Source organism: Aplysia californica, unplaced genomic scaffold (genome assembly GCF_000002075.1).
Source record: "Aplysia californica isolate F4 #8 unplaced genomic scaffold, AplCal3.0 scaffold00159, whole genome shotgun sequence".
In the NCBI taxonomy this organism is placed as follows: Eukaryota; Metazoa; Mollusca; class Gastropoda; order Aplysiida; family Aplysiidae; genus Aplysia; species Aplysia californica.
Genome location: NW_004797429.1, coordinates 19,348 through 22,053, shown reverse-complemented (window position 1 = coordinate 22,053; position 2,706 = coordinate 19,348). Strand labels below are relative to the sequence as shown.

The 2,706-nt window shown below is 40.7% G+C and overlaps 1 protein-coding gene across 1 annotated transcript in view; it reads right to left on the bottom strand.

Moving 5' to 3' along the window:
* Window positions 1-2,706, bottom strand: part of LOC101852018 (xanthine dehydrogenase/oxidase) — a gene marked incomplete at its 5' end in the record, with an annotated part of 42,637 nt that overhangs the window by 29,205 nt on the left and 10,726 nt on the right.

Genomic DNA, 2,706 nt, shown 5'->3' with positions numbered 1-2,706 from the left:
CATATATAATATATATATTTAGAGAGGGTACTTTTAGAGAGTTTGTACTTTTAAGTTTCGGATTTCATTGTGGTTCATGATGGAACTGTAGCATGTAAAAATGATATTTTATATTTATGAAATTTCTGCCTAGCAAGACTGCTGATCTTTCATGTCTAAGGAACGCTCTGCTATTTATTACTCCCTCCCCCTTCAGCAAAACGAAATCTTTGAAGTAAAAGGATGCCTCCATTTCCCAATTTCTGTTTCTATCTCGTCTAAACCGCCCCCCCCCCTTTGTCCTTTTCCCTTTCGACCTTTTGTCTAGTTTGACCTCTGACCCCTTATGGGCATTAGTTATCCTCTCTTTGGGGTTGCTTCACAACATATGACCAGCTGGTGCTGATGGATGCTCTATTTATAACATTTTATTATGGTATGACCCTGACACAGTGGCTGATCCGTTTTCTATTTATACTAAACGTTATTTGGTTGTTTATTGTTTCTTCAAATGAATGGCATCATTTATGAAATGGTATTTAAGTTGACTTCTTCACTATTGCTGTTAGAAGATGTGAGTTTTGAATCGAAAGTTATTTTATCGAATTGCTTCGTCTGACAACTCGGATGCTGTACCCCGTGCAGCCCAGGTTGGCCTTGACAGTCAAGTTTGAGGCAGCCATCCTCCTACTTTATGTAAATTGTGTCGATGTAGGAGGAAAATAATTACTATCAAGCATTACAATCTGTCATCATCTACACACTTCGAGATGTGCTTCTTCAGGGGACAGAGCGCTTATGGGAATGCCCCTTGTGCAGTGATGTCGGTCCTTCCCACAAGTAAACAAGTATTACAATCTTCATAGAATGTCATGATGAAAACAACACTGTTGATATTTCTTTAAAAGGGCGGTCTTACAATTAATTCCTGTACTAGATTCCTGTACTAGTGGGCTTTGTGAGCGATGTACTGTGAGCGATGTACTGTGAGCGATGTACACTTTGCAGACATGTTCCTGGAATGATGAAGTATTTCTCTCTACAATGAACAAGGGAACACTGCAAAGCGGTCTTGGTTTATTGTTGCTGCTGATGGCTGTGGCTGCGGTTTGAAGCTGGGGTATCTTAAAGAGGGAAATTGCTGGAAGGATAAAATCTAGGATTCATTTCACCCAATTATTTTCGACCATTCTCTCTTGCCTGGCAGCCTGGACTGTAGTTTCTGAAGTCAGATGCATGCTCTCAGGCTTACCCTTTTCTACTGTCACCTTCAAACAAAGGGCAGGTACTCAGAGAATTTTTCCCCAAACTCCTAATTACTTGTAGGTGGCTGGAGGGTGGCTGTCTGTCTCATTTTTGTCCTAGCACGAAATGACCATCATTGTGTCGATGTGCTTCTCTTTACCCAACAAACTTATAATTATTACTTATTTTTGTGTTGTATGTTATGGACAGGTTTGCATGTTTAGTTTCATTCAGAATTGAACCGATACGCCTTAACACTGCTCTTGTTTAGCAAAATAAATACTAGATCTAAGTGCAAGGAGAATGGCATGTTTAGTAGTGAAGACCTCATCAAGCCCCCTACAACAATGTCCACCTCTCTTATTTATAAGATTATAGTTGTATTATAAAAAAAAGATGCCATGATTTGATCTTGTGAGTGAATATTTATTGCACCAGTGGTCAGTTGTTGTGAAGTGACCTGCATTTGGTCATGTCAAGTGCTCTATTTCCTCCTCCTCACCTCTTTATCACCTCCTCCCCTTCCTTCTTCCTTCCCTCTAACCCTCCCTGCACTCTCTTGATAAGAACCCTGTTTTGAGACTAAATTGTGTCGATGCAGATGTACAACATTTACAAACTTTCTCAAGTGTGGGAGGTCTTATCAAAGATAGGGGTCAGGGGACTGCAGGCCAGTTCAGTTCTTATTGTATATTTACACTCTGATGGGTGGGTGGGTGGGTGCTCTATATTTGTGATCAAAGAATACCATCCCCCACCCCCACCTCTCCTCCTTCTTCCCTTCTTAAGGTACTTTCGCCCCCACCCCCACTCCCCCTTTCATACCAGTATGCCATATATTGAACCTTCCTTCATTTTGAGTTATTTTATATATTTATTGTTTGTCAGGGTAGTATTTTAAATTGTTATCTTTTAATTAAGGCACTCAATGAGTTGTAGTGGAGAAGTGTTAGATTTCCCAGCAGTTTATTGGTTTGTAACTTATTGTGAGAGACACTTTGAAACTTTGAAGAGACTTTTCTTATCCAAAGGTAAAATTGTGGCATGAGTTGGTACTTTGAAGTTGTTCAGTGTCGGAGAACCGGCGTCTATGATGGTGGGTGGTGTATCGGTTAGGCTGTTTGCACATGCAAGCAGGAAATGTGAGGTTGTACTCCTATGCGGAGAAGTTTGTTTTATCGTGTACGTATGTCATGTATGACTGCTGGGATCCTGTAGCCCACACAACCTGGGTTGACCCTGACAGGCAAAGTTGTAGCAGCCTGTCTCATGTTGTTGTTGTTGTTGTTATCGATCCAGCAACAGCTGGGCTCTCGCCCTTCTGTCCAATGCCATGTAGTGATAAGTGCAGGTCTGCTGCAGTTGCTGTAATGTTCCATAGAGTCTCATAGATAATTATTATCTAAATTGTGTCAAATGAGGGAGTTAGTTCAAACATTTTACCACAATCATTTTTCAGTCAGTTCGTGTCAGATGTAATAA